Source organism: Papaver somniferum, chromosome 1, assembly GCF_003573695.1.
Source record: "Papaver somniferum cultivar HN1 chromosome 1, ASM357369v1, whole genome shotgun sequence".
Lineage (NCBI taxonomy): Eukaryota > Viridiplantae > Streptophyta > Magnoliopsida > Ranunculales > Papaveraceae > Papaver > Papaver somniferum.
Window position 1 is genome coordinate 231766914 of NC_039358.1, and position 20552 is coordinate 231787465.

At 42.2% G+C, this 20552-nt stretch overlaps 1 pseudogene; it reads right to left on the reverse strand.

The window, feature by feature from the left end:
- Positions 1–19692: 19692 nt before the first annotated feature.
- LOC113272123 lies at positions 19693–20535 on the reverse strand (annotated as a pseudogene).
- Positions 20536–20552: the final 17 nt, after the last annotated feature.

Here is a 20552-nt window from a genome sequence, read left to right on the forward strand (position 1 = left end):
TGCTGTTGTTCAGAGTGAGGGCGCGGATGATCCTATTGCGCGTGGTGGTGCCGAGACTTGTGCTGATGGGAAAATGACAGCAAAGGGGAAGTCTGTGGTTGACTCACCTTCCGAGGATTTCCCTCACTCGCTGATGTTTAAGGGTGAGGATGCCATAATGGATTGGCTCAAGAAAAAGAGTCTTCTTTTTGTTCCCCATCCTGCTCCGGTGGTTGCTGGCGAGAAAGATTCTGATGCTTATACTCGTCGGGTGATGGAGCTATCTTCCAAGGAGCGTGTTGCCGAGATGTGGGGGAAAAAATTGAGTGTTCCAGAGGCTACCCTCGTAGTGGACCCTCCATCTTCTGTTGTTGAAATGATGGCCATAGCCGATGGGTACCAATATGGTTTTCCCCAGCAGCGTGTCTTGGAGGTAAGTCCTCGTACATATCTCTTCGTGACACTCGAATCCTTCGGTGTAATAATGTTTTCCGTTTGATGTGTAGATGATGAGGAGTGAGCATTGTAACCATGTGCCGTATCAATTTTTTAAAGCGAAATCTTTGAAGATGGAGGCTAAGCTTCGTCACAGGGAAAAGGCATTATCTGCGGATGAGGAGGAGATAGAAGAACTGAAGAATATACTTAAAGAGAAAGAAAGGCTGGGTGAAGCGGAGGCTGGTCTTCGTTCAGAGCTTGCCACCGTTCGCGCTGAGTTAGAGAAAACTCGCGGCAAAGTTTCAGCTTTCACAGGTTTAGTTCTTCTCCATCTTTTATCCCTCGAAATTCCTTTCTACTACTTTGTTGTTCTGTCTGAGTCTCCCCACCCTATCTTCAGTGGGTGGAGTCCCCGAGCTGATATGGCTTCGGAATGAAAGGGCACGGCAAAAATCTCGTATCAAAGAGTTGGTCGAAAAAATTAAGAGCGAAGCCAAAAAGTGAGACACTCGGGATGAGGGATGGCGCGCAAGGCATGTTCAGATGGTTGATATGCAGAATTTGTATAACCATGACCGTATTTTGTTCATTGGTACGCTGCTGTGGACACATGAGAATCTGCGGGAATTCCGTGTGCGTACTTCGTTGTTAGAGGCTAGAATACATCTTCTGGAAGAGGAATTACGAAAGGCTCGATCCCTTCCTTTGCCGGGAATTAAGGAGAGTATGATGTGTCTTACCAGAGAAAGGGACGATGCCAGAGCCGAGGTTGGGGCTCTCAGCAAAGCCCTTGCTGCGTCTCGTGCTGAAATAGCCCGCCAGGCTGAGTCTGAGAGAAATCTCGAAGTATGTATGTACAAACTTAGCAAAGGGGTAACAGAGATAAACAATGAAGTCAACCACCTTCGTCACATGGATTCGATGAAGCAGGTAGAATTAGATGCAAGTCAATTTACTCTCACCAACCTTCAACTAGATTATAAGAAATTATCCGAGGAATATGACTATCTTGATGAAGCGCGAGACGTGGTTGTTAACGAGTAAGAAAAGGCTTCAGTGTGTGTCGAAGGTATAACCTCATTTCGTCGAGTGTGATTGTGTCTTTTCTGTGCTAACTCCCTTGTGTTGTATTTTTCAGAGCTCGAGGGACAACTCCCCGCTGCAAATGAAAAATTTGAAAAGGCTCAATCTTCCTTAGCGCAGCAGGAAGGACAGACTAATTATTTTAAGAGTCTGGCAGCATCCCGCGAGGAGGCCGTTGGTGCTGCTTCTAAAGAAGTGAATCGTCTATCCTCGTTGTTATCTCAATCCCACCAGCGAACGACAGTTATTATGCATAAGGCTCGGTGTCAATTGGCGGAGGAGACAAACAAGATGCTGGAGAAGATTGAGCTTGGCCTTAAGACCGAGCATGGCCTCGTCAACAACTATCCGCGTCGTCCTGTACCTGCCTCCTTGCCTGGCTCCTCGGGACCCTCTTCTGGTGGGAGCGTCCCTTCAACTCTTCGGAACAACCCTGCTGATGGGGCGGCATCTTCCAAGTAGAAACCACGGCATTAGCCTTCAGTTAGATTTTGCTAGTATTTTGTAAAAAGAATGTTTTTGATGTGTTTTTTTTTCCTTGAATTGGCCTTGCCGCTTTTTGTAACCAACCTTTATGAAATGGATCCTTCTTTTGGTATACCTGCAATATCAGTTTGTTTTTTATTTTAAGCATTGTGAGGAAGGACATTAAAAACAAAAGAAGAATGTTTTAAGTGTTTGGGTGCGATACTGAAGGGAGGTACCTTCGTGATCGTCTTGAGACCTGTCACCCCGCTGGCGAACCCTGGGCCAGAGGATTCCCAGACGGTGGGGGCCGAGGCAACGTTCTAGGATATGGGGTTAAAATATTTACATACACCCATTCCGTCGACCCGTTGCCTTAAGATTGGTTGGGTATCTCTTTCTGCTGGGTGCCTTCCCCCTGGTCTTACACTCATGGACACTGATGGGGGAGCCTTGAGAGATTGTAGATTAACTACTTTCCCCAATATTTTTGATAAGTTTTGTTTACTTGAAGGTTTCAGAAAGCTTGTTTGATTGATAGGTTGAGGCCTGCTACTCCTCGTCCAGAGATAGAAACATGTAAAGCGGTTACGCTGCCTTCTTCTTCTGGTATTCTTCACGCAGATGCAAAGCTGCGTTGCTCCTATGGGTAGTACGGTTTGAGCCACTTAGCATTCCAAGGATGCCGGAGGACCTCGCCTTTCAGATTGCGAAGATAGTAGGAACCGTTTCCCGCAATGTCGTGTATTATAAAGGTCCTCCCCATGTAGGTGCTAACTTTCCCCATTTCTTTCTCGTTGATACTGTGGGATTGTTCTTAGCACATACTGCCCCTCTACAAAATTTCGAAGCTTTACCTTTTTGTTGTACTCCCTTGCTAGTCTTCGTTGATAATTTTCCATCTTCTGCAATGCTGCTTCCCTTCTTCCTTCCAGGTCGTCCAATCTCTCTAACATCATGTCTGTTGTGAGATTTTTCTCCCATGCTTCGGTCTTTGTGGTTGGCATGAGGATCTCTGTTGGGATGACTGCTTCAGCTCCATAAGTGAGGAGAAACGGGGATTCCCCAGTGGCAGATCTTCGTGTTGTCCTGTATGCCCATAACACATTGTGCAGCTGTTCACACCATCGCCCCTTATGTTCGTCTAATTGCTTTTTGAGGATAAGGGCGAGGGTCTTGTTAGTGGCTTCCGCTTGTCCGTTGCTTTGAGGGTATATGGGGGTGGATTTGTTCTTCCTTATTTTGAAAGTATCGAAGAGCATGTCTATATTTTTCCCCTGTAATTGCTTACCATTATCGGACACGATTTCCGCTGGTATGCCGAACCTGCAAATGATGTTTGGAATATGAAAGTAAACACATCCACGTCTCTGATCCTGGCTAAGGCTTTAGCTTCCACCCATTTACTGAAGTAGTCCGTGGCTACTATCAAAAATCGTCTTTTCCCTGATCCTTCGATGAAAGGCCCGACGATATCTATGCCCCATTTTGCAAATGGCCACGGGCTATACAGAATTTAACGTTGTTGCTGGCGCGTGTATCTTTTTGGCGAAACGCTGACATTCTTCACATCGTCGGGACATTCTTGCGGCATCCTGTATCATTGTGGGCCAGTAATATCCTTGCATTTTTGCTTTGTCGGCTAGTGATCTCATGCCGCTATGATTCCCTGCGTCACCATAATGGATGTCGTTTAGAATTCGATGCCCCTCTTTTCTGGACAAGCAACGTAGTAACGGTCCGAGGAAGGATTTCTTGTACAGGACCCCATCCCGAAGATCATATCTTCCTACTTTGGAGAGTATTTTCCTGGCTTGTTTATGATCCGCGGGTAAGGTTCCCTTCGAGAAACGCATGGATCACCATTCTCCAATCATCTTCGTTGCTGAAATCTTCGTCTTGATTTGCTCTTGACAGGATATCTTCTTCGTCAAAATCGTTATGGATGTCTTCTCCTACCTGGTCTTCGATATTTTCTTCCACTGTATCTTGATTGGTAGCGAAGGAGAATTGCGATGCAATTGAAGGCTCGTATACCCTTGTTATTTTAATAGCTTCGACGCTTTTGTCCTTCAGCATGGATGATATATATGCTAGGGCATCCGCGTGCCTGAGATCCCTTCTGCATAAGTGCCGGAACTTGATGTTCGGAATTTGTGATGCCAATGTTTGGACCAAGGCCATGTAAGCTGAGAGGGTGTCGTCGTACACATTGTACTCGAGCCCTATTTTCCGTATGACAAGCTGCGAATCACTTGTCAGTCTTACATCGGTTACCCCCATCTCTATTATTAAGCGGAGGGCATGTACGACTGCCTCGTATTCGACGATGTTGTTAGTATGCTCTTTGAATTCTAACCTGAGTGCCTGTACGATCCTTTCTCCTTGGGGTGGATGACAATGCCTATTCCTGCTCCTTCCTTATTTTTGGAACCATCGACGAAGACTTCCCATTGTCTTTGACTCGCGGGTTCGAGGATATCCATTGGATCCTTGCTTTCTTCTCTCGGCTTCTGGTATTCCCTTAATCTCTTCGTCGTTGTCCAGGGGGAGGTCTGCTAAGAAATCCGCCAAAACTTGGGATTTTTGGGAATGTTGAATTTCATGAATGATGTTGAATTGGTCCAGGTGGGTGTTCCACTTGGCTATTCTGCCTACTTTTCCCGCGCTTTTGAGGACTGCTTCCAGTGGTGCTTTGCATGGGACGCGGATGAAGTGAGTTAGGAAATAGGTTCTCAGCTTTTGAGTAGCCCATACCAATGCCAGGATAAGTTGTTCGATCTTCGTGTAGTTCCTTTCCAGAATTGAGGGTCTTACTGACATAATAGATAGGTGTTCTATCTTCGTATTGGTTTTGACCAACACTGCGCTAACTGCGTCTTCTGTCGCTGCTATGTACAATGCCAAAACCTCATCAGGATCAGGCTTCTGCAGGATTGGAATTGAAGCCAGGTGTTCTTTGATTTTTGGAAGGCTTCTTCGCATTCTGCGGTCCATTCAAACTTACTCCCTTTTTTGAGAATATTGAAAAAATGTTTGCATTTGTCCGAGGATCGGGCAATAAATCTGCCCAAGGCTGCTATGGACCCATTGAGCTTCTGCACTTCTTTTAAATTCTTCGGGGATGGCATTTCTACTATGGCCTGAATCTTCGCTGGGTCTACCTCAATGCCCCTTTTTGTTACCAGATATCCGAGGAATTTCCCTGAGGTGACACCGAAAGTGCATTTCTCTGGATTTACTTTCATGTGATGTTTCCTCATTGCTTCGAAGATATCTCTCAGATCCTGGTGGTGATCTTTGCGCAGCTTACTTTTGACGAGCATGTCATCAACGTAGACTTCTAAGGTACTACCAATCCATGGCCTGAAGATAGCATCGACCATTCTTTGGTACGTTGCCCCTGCGTTTCGAAGTCCAAAGGGCATTCTAGTGTAGCAATAAAGGCCATGTGGGGTGTAGAATGTGTGTGTAGTTGATCTTCTTCTTCCAGGGATACTTGGTTGTAGCCAGAATATCAATCCATGAATGACAGCTCTTCGTATCCTTCTACTGCTTCAACCAGCTGATCTATGCTTGGCAGGGGATAGCTGTCCTTTGGACATGCCTTGTTGAGGTCAGTAAAATCGATGCATATCCTAACCCCTCCATTTTTCTTAGGAACGACGACCATGTTGGAGATCCATGTAGGGTACTTGACTTCCTTGATGAACCCTGCTTCTAGTAGTTTCCGAAGTTCTTTTTCCACTTCCTTATGATACTCCGGTGCAACTTTTCTTATTTTCTTCCTGAAAGGTGGCGTGCCTGGTTTGATGCGCAGCTCGTGTTGGATTATTTTCGGGTCAATCCCCGGGATTTTTCTTAGCTTCCAGGCGAATACATCCGCGTATTCTTTAAGTAATTTGGTTAAGGAATATTCTCTTCTTTCGTCCATTATGGTCCCTACTTTGATCATCTTCGGGTTTTCTTCCGTTCCGATGTTGATTTCTTTTACGGGCTCTACTGGTGTGAACACCGGCTTCGGTTCCCCGAGGACTGGGACGTTCTTTGATTGCTATTTGGTATGTTTTTGTCCTTCGTTGGCTGCTGAAGTACCTGTTTCTGTGTTTAGGACATTATCATCCTTTGTCAAACACCTCTCTGTGGTTTCCTTGAGGAACATGTCTATGGCCTTTTCTTTCGCGGCTTCTTTATTTTTAATTCTTCGGGTTTTTCGCTGCTCTTCTTGTTCGTTGTTGATACGATCCTGAGTGGTTTGGCACTCTCTTGCAGAGACCCGATCTCCCTTGATTTCCATCACTCCCTCAGGTGTAGGGAATCTGAGATATTGGTAGTAAGTTGTAGCCACTCCCTTGAGTTTATGTAACCACTTTCGTCCAATAATGGCATTGTAGGGGGATGGGGCGTCAACCACGCTGAATCGTATTTCTACTTTCATGGGTCCGACGTTAACCTTCAACACGATGTCTCCCAATGGCTTCGTGGGTGCTCCATTGAATCCGTAGATGGTGTAATAAGAGGTCATTAGCTGTTCTTCATGGAGCTTAATTCGTTTGAATGCGTAGTAGAATAGAACGTTTACTGAGCTTCCCCCGTCTATGAGGATCTTTTTGAGGTTACATCCAGCCACTGGTAGTGTTAGGACCAAGGGATCGTTATGATCTTCCATATCTTCTTCGATATCTTCAGCATCAAAGATAATAGGTGATTCCATCCACTCTTCGTGCTCGTCCACCTCTACACCATCAATTTTATATAATTCGCAGTGGTCCTCGAACTGCTTCTGTAGCCTCTTTCCTATCTGTGCTGTTAGTGAGGGCCCTGCGGCTTCAGAACACGAGATGGTGTTGATTTTGCGGTTCCCCTCTGGAAGTTGGACTGGCTTGGTCCGTTTGGATCTATCCTCGGCGACCTCCTTTCGTACGTAATGTTGGAGTTCGCCAGCATCAATCAGTTTTTGGATCATTATTTTGAGGTTTTTGCATTTCTCGGTTTGATGTCCATTGAAGCAGTGATATTCACAGTAATATTTAGACTTCTCGGTTCTTGGGGGATGTTTTCCCTTAGACCACGGCCACTCCAAATTTTCCCTTCCTTTGATCTCTCGCAAGATCCGAGCATAGCTAGCATTGAGCTTCGTGTAAACTTGATCTTCGAATTGTCGATCGTCTTTTCGTCGTTCATCCCTTCGTTCCTTCCTATCTTCGTGAGGCCGTTCCACTGAGCTATTCCTTTTGGCCCCATTGGTTTGTTCTGCGGAATTGGTACGGTGAGACCTCTGCGGGTATGTCCTCGGGTTTTCACGCTGGATTTCTTCAAGACGAGCGTGCTTTTCAATAATTATTCGAAGATCTCCTTCTGTCTTAGGCACGCTTCCATGAATCTCAACAAATAGTGGACTCATTCGGTCTAATCCCCACTTGTAGCAGTTGATACTTACCACTGGGTCCACACTTCCTATGGCTTGGCAGATCTTGTGCCATCTGTTAGTGTATTCCCTCGTGTTTTCTTGTAGCCAATTGCCAGCGAAAAGAGCTTATCCATTCCGGTGTTAACAACCTTGTTGTACATGTAAGTTCTTAAGAACTTTTATGCGAGTTGATCGTAGGAGTTGATGGAGTCAGGCGGCAAATTATCAAACCAAGACAATGTCGATCCCTTCAGGCTTGATGGGAAGTATCTACAGAGTACGGCGTCGTCCTGACTCCATCTGTATAAGACACGGTTATAATATCGAATATGTGCAGCGGGATCACTGGATCCGTCATAGCATTCGAAGGTCGGGACAGGGCACTTCAGCGGAATAGGGGTGTTGGCCAGGCGATGAGTTAGGGGCGTGGAGTTATCCTCTCTCATGACCTCTTCTAACCTTCCCCCGCCTTGTCTAGTTTTTAACTGCCTGATCTCAGCCATCATTTCATCACGCAGCTCTTCCATCGCGCGATGGTGCCCTACGCTCTTCTGCTCGTGATAGTCTGACTTTCCGTCATTATAATCAGGGTCGGATGCGCTACTTCCCCTAGCCGCGTCTTCATTAGCTGCTACGATGACTCTTCGGTCTCGATTAGGTTCTGGTGCGTTTGAATTTGCTTCATCAAGTTGTTGGCTGGTCTTCGAGCTTAGGGCAATCCGTTCTTTTAAATATTGATTTTCTCTGGCCAGCAATGCTACAGCATCTGCGTAAACCTGCTGGCTCTTCTTCAATTCTTCAATCTTAGCCATCAATCGATGTGATTGGTTTGACCCCTGATTAGGAGTCCCAGCTCGTGCTACTATGGCCATGGTGCCGCCTTCTTCTACGGTTTTCACTAAAGGTGGTAGAGGTTCATCTTCGATTGTTGGCATTTACAAATCAGGCTGAGTGCCCATCTGCGGTGTTAGAGCCGCCGACACAGTTTGATTCTGATCGTTTGTTGATGGCATTCCGAAGGTTGGAGGGTGCGCGGGTTGATGTGTTCTGGATTCATCCACCCTTTCTTTTGGTTGATGAAATTGATTCATAGCAAAAGTTTTGCTGGTTTCTGCATCCTTCGGGGCTGCCGCAGCCGTATTGTACTTTGTCGTCGCTGCTCTGAGGGCCGCGGCTGTAACGGAGTTAGCGTTCATAGGAGAAGTGATTTCCGCAGTATCCTGCCTCTGACTAGTCATTTTGGCTTTGTCTCCTATCTGCTTGCTTCGGGTGATGACCGGGGTTGTCCTTGGTGCTTCCTTTGACGAGGCTTTGGGTTTTCCTGCTTCCTGCGTCTTTTCCATCTTGGGTCCTTTTGTTGCTTTCTTTCTGCACAAGGGAATTTCAAATAGCGAGAAACAGAAATGTCCGTGCGGATCGGGTTAGTTTGCGAAATACCTTACTCCAAGATGGGGAAAAACTGCCCGAGGACCACAGAGAAAACTTTAGGGAGGCTCATTTGATTAAAACATATGAGTTAAAATCATGGGTTAAGGTCTTATTAAAAGTGAGGATTCATTGAAAATACGTGAAAACGCGTGAAGATCCCTTGGAAGATGCATGTATATCCTTTGAAAATGTACGAAAACCCACCGAAAAGACAGGTCCGTACGAGATCTAAAAAATGTAAATCCATGGATCTAAGCGATAAATCTTTTAACCAATTTAAACTGCTTCGAGAGATACTGCCGGAGCTATTGAATATAATGGGTGTGTTTTTGAATATAGTAAAGTTAACAAAAGATAAATACTGCTAGAGCTAATGAAGCAGAGCAATCATATGCTAGTTTAAGATGAAATCACAGGATAAGATAAATCTTTTACCGGGACGAAGTCCCTGTTTCTAGCGCCAAATTTTGAACATGTAAATCACGAAGGCATCTATATGCTCACAAACAACGTTCGCACTCCATACACATGCTCGCACTGATGAGACAATTGCATTGACTCCTTGGCTCAAAACCTTCGGGTTTATCATAGCCTCATCTAATATCATCACCAGAGGCCTTCACATAGAGGAAGATAAGAAAAACGAAGTGTAAAAGTAAAACTCGTGGAGCATGAAATGAATGTAAAGTGCTGAAATGTAAATAAGACTGGGATTTACGTGGTTCAGCATTAAGGCCTACATCCACGGGGTTGTCGTTTTCACTATGCATTTGATGATTACAGAGGTAGTCGAATGACTTTGGAGTTTACATAGGTTTGCGAATTGTAAAAGGTAAACTTACACTCACAATTCTTCTCTCTCGACTTCTCTCTAAACCTTTCTCTCTTTTTCGATCCCCTCTCTCTTGGTGGAGAGGGGGTATTTATAGGGTTAGATTGTGGGACCCGTTTCTGAGGGCCGTTGGAACCTTATCTTCTTGGGCTTTGTGTCCATCACGCAGAGGTCTTCGTTCATTGCTTGATTACGCAGAGTCATCCTCGTTCGTTCCACGGGTTGATGGACACGTACACTGCTCAGAGTGTTTAATGCGGGTAGTTGAGACGCATGCTCGTGTCAGACAAGTGTCTTCTGCCCCTGTCACGTCCATGTCAATCAACCTTCTCTTCACCGTTGATCTTGGCTTCTTTTGGGGATGAGATAAAGTAACTCTTCGGGAGTTATTTGGTGCTCCGCAGTACACCGTGCTTTTGGTACATCTTTTAACTTCTTCTCTTGGATTTGTTCGGGCAAAGATCCGACGTCGACGGGATGGGCTTCTTGGTTGTGGGCGTGTGTCATCATGTTTTGATGACTTGGTCCGCATGCTCTCCACGTGTCTTCCTACATACACGTGTTTGATGATGAAATATGTACACACAAAAATGTTCAACTTCAAAAACTACCACCAGTTCAGATGAAACAGGCAAGTACTAAAAAACAAAAAAAAAACAAAGAGAACCCCATGGATGGATCATTTTAGTAGAAGCTATTGTGACTAATTACCGAGCAGCTAACCATCAATGTAACCATTTTGGTTACCCGGAACCGAACCAAGACTGTCCTAAAAGGAGTTGGCGAAGTATTTAATCTATATAAAATGTATTCTCCTATTTTTCTTTTGACGGTATTTTAACAGCACCGAAAAAAAAATTTGGTTGTTCAACAGACAGAAACAGAGTTATTTTAACAGCACCGAGAAAAAAGATTGGGTGTTCAACAGACAGAAACAGAGGATGAATGTGTCATGGGGCAAGCTTCAGAAGCGGTGCGATGCAAACTCACTTCGAGTGACCAATTCTGAAATTGGCGCAGTTCAGGGATTGATTTTTATACTCTAACCTTCCTCTTGCTTGTCCGAAGGCAGGCATTTCAATCTCTCTATCTCTTGTCGTTGTCCAGCCATCTTTTTGCCCCCACTTAGGTTACAAGCTAACGTTGCTTAGCTCGGCGGTCCAATTCGATTTCTAATTCTTTACAGGGATCGATTTTTATTTCTGTTTTTCCGACGTGGTCCTAAAACTTCTTTATAACCACTATTCCGGTCCCAACAGATAAAAGGCGGGCCTTATTAATTCATACCGGACTTGGAAAAAAAGCGCCATACAGTAAATGGTTGTATTTTTTCGACAGCAATATAATCTAACCCGACAAAATTCTGAACAAATTAAAAGCATCTTAGACATTTAGTTATGTTTTTGAATTTTCGTTTACAAGGTTGATGAGGTTCTTATTTCTGGGTATATAAATTTCTGCAATGACCAAAAGAATTAGCAAAATCCAGCCGGTGTATCGATGATGTACATCCCTTCCCTTTCCTTTGTTCATTTGGTCATATATTGCTCACATATCGACCTAGTGATCAAAAAATACTCGACTCAAATCCTGGCCTAGTCTGTTTGATGAAATCTGAACATAAAAGTGGATTCTTTTAAGATTAAGGTTCATTAAAACAACTATTTTTTGCATTGGAAACAAGATTTGTTTGTTTTATTGCATTGAAAACAATGATTCTTTGCATTGGAAAAAAGATTTGTTGTTTTTCGTGCAAGAAAAACCAATTTCTAATAAAATAAGATAAAAAAACACAATTTCCGATGAAATAAAATAACTCTTTATTAAACCTTAACATGTATACGGGTATACAAGTTAACAAAAGCCTTATATATGTCCCAATGGACTTTCATTTCAAATCAATCTCTATTGTCCAACCATCTTTTAGCCCCCACTTGGATTACAAGCTAACGTTGCTTAGCTTGACGGTCAAATCGGATTTGTAATTCGTTATAAGAAACGATTTTTGTTTTGTTTTCCCGAGATGGTACTAAAAACATTAATACTCATATACGTTCTTTTATTTATAATGTGGTGTATCTAGAGGTGTAAACTGGGTTGTGCCAGCACGAGCACAACCCAGCACAATACGCTAAAACTTGAGCACAATTCAGTCCAGCACGTGACTTAACCCAGCACGACACGACACGTTAGTTAAATGTGACGTGTTGGGTAGCCCAGCACATGACACGGCACAACACAACACGTTAAGAAAGCACGTCATAATAGGTACAAAATACTACAAAACATAGCACAATACATCACATGTTGTGTATATTTCACAAAAAAAGTCTTTATTTTCGTCAATTATTGACATTTTATTATCGTTATGTTGACTTATTTTCATAACAACACATATACTACCTAAATATTCGGAAAACATTTATATTGAAAAATATAAAATAAATGTGCACGGCACCGCACAGCACAGCACGACACAACACGTTTATTTTTCTGGCACAGCCCAGCACAACACGCCTTCTAGCACGGCACAACACGACACGTCATAATCTCCGGCACAACACAGCACGGCACATAGCACGCTAAGCACGTGATTTCGTGCGTTGTGTTGTGCTGGGTCGGCACGTTTTACACCTCTAGGTGTATCAATGGCCGAAAGTAAAGGTAAGACTCAGAGAACATCATCAAAGTGCATCTACAAAAATCCTCTGCTAATTCCAATGCTCTATCCAAGCGAGGTTTTCTTTCCTTAGTCGACGGTCATGAATTCTGCATGCATAATGAACTTCTTCCAGCTTCACTCCTGGTCGATGGCGCAAGCATATCCTTGTTGCAATGCATTTCCACAAAAGTGTAGATTTAATCAAAAGAAGAACATCAAGTTAAATAAAAGCAAGTTCACGACGACTAATCTCTATGAGTTCTCCAGATATTTTGTTGTATGCTGGATCAGATGATCCTAATGAAATCAAACGTCATGATATAGTAATGAAGGTCAATAGCATCTAATAAAGAAGCCCCAATGAGAGAAAAAGATAGGTTGTTCAACAGAGAATGAACGTGCCGCGGGGTAAGGCTTCAGAAGCGGTGTATATATACACCTCCCAAGTGAGTAGAATTTGCTCAGCTCAGAATTTTTAGAGTGATCCATCCACAGGCTCCGACGCCAGACCAGATTCACTCTGGATCTACTTCCTACGGCTTGTCCCCAAGGCACTCAATCAGTCTCTATAACTGGCCAACCATCTATTTTCCCCCACTTGGGTTACAAGCTACCGTTTGCTTAGCTCGGTGGTCCAAATCGGATTTGTAATTCTTCACAATGACCGATTCCGATTTCTCTTATCCAAATGTGGTACCATGCCAGTATATCAAAGGCCGAAAGTGAAAGGAAGTCTCAAAGAACATCATCTAATGGATGATATGATAAGGGCAAACTTATGAAGCAACCCTAATAAATTATATAGTCTACACATGCGCGCAGAGAACAGGCTTGATTATAAACTTATGAAGCAACCCTAATAAATTTTATCTATTGATCGTCCCATGTATGAACGCATGATCCGAGGTGGAGAATTGTTGGTAGGTCGGTCAAGGACTAGATTAGGAAATCTAGTTGGTTAAGGAAACCAATTACTAGTGTCCTAAGTATAGCAGCTTAAGAAGTTTGTCTCTTAGAGCTAAGTTAGGAAACCTTATACTTGTAGGAAAGTAATCCTTGTTAAGGAATGTGTCCAGTCATATTGATATGTATAAATAGCCATAGAGAGAACTAGAGAAAACACACCAGAACTAGTAAGAGTTCTCTTCTTCTCTGCTTGAGCTTTGTATATTCCAACCTATACGGTGATATATAAAATTGCTATTCATTCCGAGGATTCAACCTCGTTAAATACTTGTTTTTCTTGTGTGTGTGATTGTGTTCTTGGCAGTACCGAGGTACCGTTGTAGCAGTGAAACCTAACGCTTCCGCAGGCTTTGGCGCAACAATTAGTATCAGAGCAAGGACACGCTCTTGGATACGGGTACTCGAATTGCAGTTGAAGTGAAGGTATTTTTCTGAAGATTGCTTGAGGTAATAGAAATCTCAAAGGTTCTGTTTTTATCTATATTTGGTTGTTTGTGAACAATGGTTGACGGGGACGAAACAGTTGATCCGAAAAAAATCTTTAGGAGAACATTCGGAGACCACAAATAAAGGTAAAGAAACAAAAGAAGAAATACTTCATTCACATAGATCACAACTCAAGGTAGAAAAGTTTACAGGAACCAATAACTTTGGTTTATGGAGAACGGACGTAATGGATGCTCTTGTTCATCTTGACCTAGAAGAAGCTCTAGAAGGTCAGCCAGTGGAGATGTCTGAAAAGCAATGGAACAAGATGAATAAATTATGTCTTGCTTCTATACGAGGGCGTTTAGCAACTGCAGTAAGAGTTAATTATCAGCACGAGACTTCAACTAAGAATCTCTGGGAAAAGCTAGAGAAGGAATACCTTGTGAAGAACGTGTCCAATGGGATACATCTTAAAAGGAATTTGTATCGCTATAACATGAAGAGAGGTGCAACCCTAACCGAGCACCTAGATTCATATAATAAACTTCTTGATGAGTTGGTTAACTACGATGAGAAGATCAACGACGAGGAACAAGCTTTGTGTCTGATAAACTCTCTTCCTGAAAAGTATGAACCCGTGATTAAAGCATTAATGCACGGCAAGGACAAGATGACATACGCAGAGGTCACTACAGCATTGCGTAGTGAGGAGTTTAAGAAGATGGATCGTGAAGACCTTGCAAGTGAAGCTAACAATGACTTGCTTCTTGCAAGAGGTCGTTCAACAGACAGGAGAAAGAAGACTGGTTTTATGGTAAAGGTAGAGGACGTTCTAAGAGTAGAACACGGCTGCAGAAAGATGAGTGCTCTTTGTGCCATGACTTTGGTCATTGGGCTAAGGATTGTATCAAGCGTAAGGCAAGAGAAAGAGATAATAGTAATACCGAGGTGAACATTGCTAAAGGTAATGAAGAATCAGATGATGCTTCTGATTTCTCGCTGACTGTGACACCATTAGCTTGAACTATTACAGATGGTACATGGGTATTAGATACTAGAGAAACGTATCATATATGTCCATATCGGGACTGGTTCTCAAGTTTTGAAGATCTTGATGGAGAAGTACGTATGGGAAACAATCATACCTGCAGGGTGATTGGGATTGGTTGTTGTTGGAAATGTATTATTTAAAACAATATTTTATTTCCATTTATCATTCTTATTAAAATTATTTTTAATGGTCATAATTGTATTAATTAAAGAAATTTATTATGTTATTAATCCCTTGACCGTTTTTATTTAGAAAAGTTAATGATGTTAATGTTGTGATAATTAAGTGTCATTAATTATTGAAATTTTGAGTACAAAAATCAGATTTTGGTAGGAAAACAATAAGAGAGTTTTTCTTAATGTTTTTTGAGTTTAAAAGAAAAAGAATTTTGAGAGAAAAAAAACCAGTGTATCATCATCACTTGTTTTCTAGAATTTTGATTAAGAGCAAGAATAGAAGTGTACAAGTATCACGTACTCTCAAAGTGCAAGAGTGATTGTGAAAGAGATTTACTCGGCTGTTTTATCCTGGGGACGACGCGACATGGAAGAACTGCTTTCACAATCTTGGACAGAGTCGCGAAACGTCTAAAGAGAGCGACCTGGTCGTGACTCAGCCGTAACAATTTTTATTTGTTTGGTTTATGATTGTTTTGCAGGCTATTTTCAGCAATGTTCCAACAGTAGTGTTCGTATCAAGATGCATGATGATATGGTTAGAGAGCTGAAAGAGGTAAGATTTGTACCTGCCATAAAGAAGAATCTGATTTCACTCGGAACTTTGGAAGCTAAGGGCTATAAGATAGTCGCTGAAAATGGTGTTCTAAAGGTAATCTCTGGATCTATGGTAATCATGAAGGGAACACGTCATCATGACTTGTACTACTTGATTGAGAACATGGGATGTGTTTATTTCTGAACACATCGAGAGTGCAGCTACCGAGAAGACAAAGCTATGGCACATGAGACTTGCACATCCAGGTGAGAAGTCGTTGCATAGGTTGATTCAACAAGACTTTTTGAAAGGTACTATTGCCTGCAAGTTAGCATTTTGTAAACATTGTGTTAAGGGCAAGAAAACAAGAACAAGCTTTTGGCACAACTATCCACAATACTAGTGGAGTTCCTGACTATGTTCACTCAGATGTTTGGGGTCCTTCCAAGAATACATCATTGGGAGGGAAACATTGGTTTGTGTCCTTCATTGATGATTATTTTAGGCGCGTATGGGTGTACACCATGAGGCATAAGGATGCAGTCCTAGAAATCTTTGTGAGGTGGAAAAAGGCAACTGAGACTCAAACTGGCAGAAAGATCAAAGTACTACATTCGGACAATGGTGGAGAGTACAAGAGTGATCCGTTCTTGCAAGTATGTCATGATGAGGGGATAAAGAGACACTTCACAGTTAAGACACAGCAATAGAATGGGGTAGCTGAACGCATGAATCGTACTTTGCTGGAGAAGGCACGATGTATGTTATCTAATGCTGGATTAGGTAAAGCGTTTTGGTCTGAGGCAGTTACGTATGCGTGCTTCCTCATTAATAGGTTTCCGTCAGCTGCATTAGAAGGTAAAACTCCTATAGAGAAATGGTTTGGTAAACCAGCTTATGACTATGACTCAATTCATATCTTTAGTTGTCCTGCGTGGTATCATGTTAGTGAAAATAAGCTTGATAGCCGTGTCGTGAAAGGAATCTTTGTGGGTAGAAAGAGTGGAGTGGAAGGGTTCAAGATTTGGAATCTAGTTGAAAAGAAGGTAGCCATGAGTAGAGATGTCACGTTCGATGAGATGTCTATGGTAAATTCTTGGGGTTATCGGAAGGTGGAGGACAGAAGCACCAGTACTAGTGAGCCTTTGCAGCAGGTGGAGATTGATGCAACTCCACCAATTCCAGTTAAGTCTGTATCTGTTCAGAATACTTCTGAAGACATTGGATCTGCAAGAGAGGTAATTACTGAAGTTCCAAATGATAGTGACACTGTTGAGGAAAAGGAACAAGAGTCAGTAGAAGATACAAAAGCTACCGTCATGGAGACCATAGCAACCACCAAACCGAGAAGATTAACCAGGAAACCTGGTTGGATGAATGATTTTGTTGCTTATGCATTACCAGTTATTGAAGATGGTACTCCTACTTCCTATTTAGAAGATGTATGCAGTGCAGAGTGTAAAGAATGGGAAGGAGCAATGCAGGATGAGATGGAGTCTCTTTACAAGAATGGCACATGGATTCTTATGAAGCTTTCGAACGGTAAGAAGGCCATAGGGTGCAAGTGGGTCTATGCTAAGAAAGAAGGATTTTTGGTGAATCAAGTAAGCTACAAGGAAAGGTTAGTTGCAAAAGGTTATGCCCAAAGAGAAGGGATTGGCTACAATGAGGTGTTCTCTCCGGTGGTAAAACACTCATCAATCCGTATTTTGTTGGCCTTGGTAGCACAATATGATTTAGACCTAGTTCTGCTAGATGCTAAGACGTCGTTCTTACATGGTGATCTAGAAGAGCAGATCTATATAACTCAGCCGAGTGGATTCAAGGTTGCTGGAAAAGAAAATTGTGTATGTAAACTGAAGAGATCGTTGTACGGGCTGAAGCACTCTCCAAGACAATGGTACAAGCATACACAAGAAGTCACTATGACCATTGTGTATACTTCAAGAAGCTACGTGATGGGTCTTTCATATATTTTCTATTGTATGTCGATGATATGCTGATTGCATCGAATAACACGAAAGAGATCGATAATTAGAAGTGCAAGTTGTCATCTGAGTTTGAGATGAAAGATCTGGGAGAGGCTAAGAAGATTCTTGGTATGGAGATTCAATGTGATAGAGAGAAGGGTAAGGTTTGTTTGTCTCAAAAGGCATATTTGAAGAAAGTGTTACAGAAGTTTGGTGTCTACGAAGGAACTAAATCTATAAGTACTCCCCTTGCTGCTCATTTTAAGTTGAATGCTCGTATGTCTCCCATTACCAAAGAAGAGCGAAGGTATATGGTCCAAGTCCCATATGCTGAGGTTGTTGGTAGCTTGATGTATATGATGGTATGTACAAGGCCGGACATTTCACATGTAGTTAGTATGGTCAGCCGTTATATGCATTTTCCTGGTAAGGGACATTGGAAAGCTGTGAAATTGATTTTTAGGTATCTTTATGGTACGGTTGATGTTGGCTTGGAGTTTGTGAAGGATAGAAGTAACAATCAGTTGTGTGTTGGGTATGTGGATTCTGACTATGCTGGTGATTTGGACAAGAGACGTTCAACTACAGGGTATGTATTTACCATAGCAGGAGCACCAGTTAATTGGAGATCAATCTTGCAGTCTACTGCGGCGTTTTCAACTACGAAAGCGGAGTATATGGTAGTGACAGAAGCATTTAAGGAGGCTATATGGTTACAAGGTTTGCTAGATGATTTAGGAGTTTTTCCAGACCAACTGCCTGTGCATTGTGATAGTCTAAGTGTTATTTATTTGGCTAAGAATTAAGTGCATCATGCTAGAACCAAATATATAGACGTACGTTTTCACTTTGTGAGAGAAATTCTTGAAGAAGAAGACATTCTACTTGTGAAGATCGATACCAAATACAATCCAGCTGATATGTTGACTAAAGTAGTATCTGGGATCAAGTTTCGACATTGTTCGAAATTGATCCACATCCTTCCAGTTTGGTAAGAGACCCTTTTGGGGTAGAGGTTCTTAGGAACCTGGTGGAGGCCTTCTAGCAAGGCCATTTCAGAGAACTACGGTCGGGTTTGATTCCTATTGAGGATACGTAGGCAGACAGTGATGGTCCAATCGACGTTGGAAGATGGAGGTGATTTTATCTATTGATCGTCCCATGCATGAATGCATGATCCGAGGTGGAGAACTGTTGGTAGGTCGGCCAAGGACTAGATTAGAAAATCTAGTTGGTTAAGGAAACCAATTCCTAGTGTCCTAAGTATAGCAGCTTAAGAGGTTTGTCTCTTAGAGCTAAGTTAGGAAACCCTATACTTGTAGGAAAGTAATCCTTGTTAAGGAATGTGTCAAGTCCTATTGATGTGTATAAATAGCCATTGAGAGAACTAGAGAAAACACACCAGAACTAGTAAGAGTTCTCTTCTTCTCTGCTTGAGCTTTGTATATTCCAACCTATACGGTGATATATAAAATTTTTATTCCTTCCCGAGGATTCAACCTCGTTAAATACTTGTTCTTCTTGTGTATGTGATTGTGTTCTTGGCAATACCGAGGTACCGTTGTAGCAGTGAAATCTAACGCTTCCGCAGGCTTTGGCGCAACAATTACCTTATCCAAGATCAAACCCTAAGTAACTAGAAAATATGCTTAAAAAAAAAAATAGAAATATGCTTGATAAACCGAATCCCACATGTGCTGAAAAAGACAATGCCGATAACTACAATTGAGCAGTATGTTATAAGGGAAGGGCCTGTTAGGTAATTGTTGTTGCTCAGCTTGTTATTGGTCTAGCTAGTTTACGTACGATTAAATAAATAAATAAATAAGATTGGTTGTTCAACAGACAGATGGTGAATGTTGCATGGAATCCAAGGTGGTGGTAGTTGCTTTAGAGAAGCGATGTAACCTTTGGTCTAAGCTGAGACAGCCTAAACTGTTATACACCCTTACGAGTTCACCGACTGATTCATCCCGTGGGGGACACTCCGAGCGATTCGTCCCGTGAGATACTCATAATCGGTTTTTAGATCGAATCGAATCTAAAGGGGTCAGCAAGACAACAGTCTCTCGCCAGATTCTTCACTCCATAACCCACTCAAGATTAATTATCGGTGCAAAAACAGCATATAATTCCACGACTGAATTTTTATAAGTACTAGAAAATTAAGAAAAAAAAAATCAACTTAAGATCTACCACCAGTTCAGATGAAATAGCCAAGTATTAGAAACATAAAAACAAAGGCAACCCCATTGGTCGATCATTTTAGCAGAAGCTATTCTGGCTGATCGCCGAGCTGCTAGCATTCGCCATAGAAGGAATTTCAAAATGCCAAAGTCTACCAACAGACTTAACCAAATACTTCTCACACAAAAACTCCATTGCCAACATTTTCTCAACTTTCCGATTCACATCATGTAAAAACACGAGTCACACCTGGTCCTTTCCGGTTCCTAGCCATAACAGCAGCTGTCCAAATAGCTCCCATTCGACCGGGTGCTTCCGGAAAATAACCTTTCGGTGCATCGATCATAATTAAATCCCACTCTTTATCATAAACTTCATCAGGTAAATTAGTAAGTGCTAATTTACACTCCGTATTGCCGTTAACGTAAGCGTTCACTGGTAAACAACTCGGCACATTCTTATAAGATTTGATTAGATCATCGGCTTCACGTAATTGTGTACGATAAGTGACCGTATGAGCATGTAAAAAAGATGCATCTTTTAATACAGTCTGTACCCATTCTGGATCTTCTTCTAGAAATAACGTTGTACCTCTTGGATTAAAAGCTGCCCACATTTGTGAATCAAAACCAAGACCAAATACTAAGAAATTACATGGAGATAGAAGTTTAAGAACATCAAACGATACTGTGATTTCCTGCTTTGATTGTTGTGGTCTGGTTTTTGATGTCGCGTAGTGAAGTATCGCATTTAATTGATTTATTGTTGGATTTGAATCAACAATCTTGTACATACATTTGACGATGTATTGTATGTAGAACTGCTGTTGAATGTTGTGATTATAATTGACCCTGCAATTACTCCTGCTAAACCCAATAATATAAACCATAATTTCCCTGGTATCACATTCCTATACTTCATTATTTTCTTGCTTTTTT